Below are 246 nucleotides of genomic sequence, written 5' to 3'. Positions count from 1 at the left end.
TGGACACAATCAAGCTTTGTGACCGAAGACTCGCCAACATGTGAACTTTTTGATGTACTCAGAGCTTCTCCTGTTTTAGCTGTTAGAAACCGAGGTGTTAAAACATTCGATGAACATGCACAACTTGTAAAACACGAGTGTTTTATTATTTTCTTTTAATTATTATTTTAAGGACAGTTTTCATACAGTAACTTTGTATATAGGACAGGTTATGCATCCCATTTAAATACAGATGATATGGGCAGT

This window comes from Etheostoma spectabile, chromosome 5, assembly GCF_008692095.1.
Source record: "Etheostoma spectabile isolate EspeVRDwgs_2016 chromosome 5, UIUC_Espe_1.0, whole genome shotgun sequence".
Lineage (NCBI taxonomy): Eukaryota > Metazoa > Chordata > Actinopteri > Perciformes > Percidae > Etheostoma > Etheostoma spectabile.
This window is presented reverse-complemented; position numbering follows the sequence as displayed.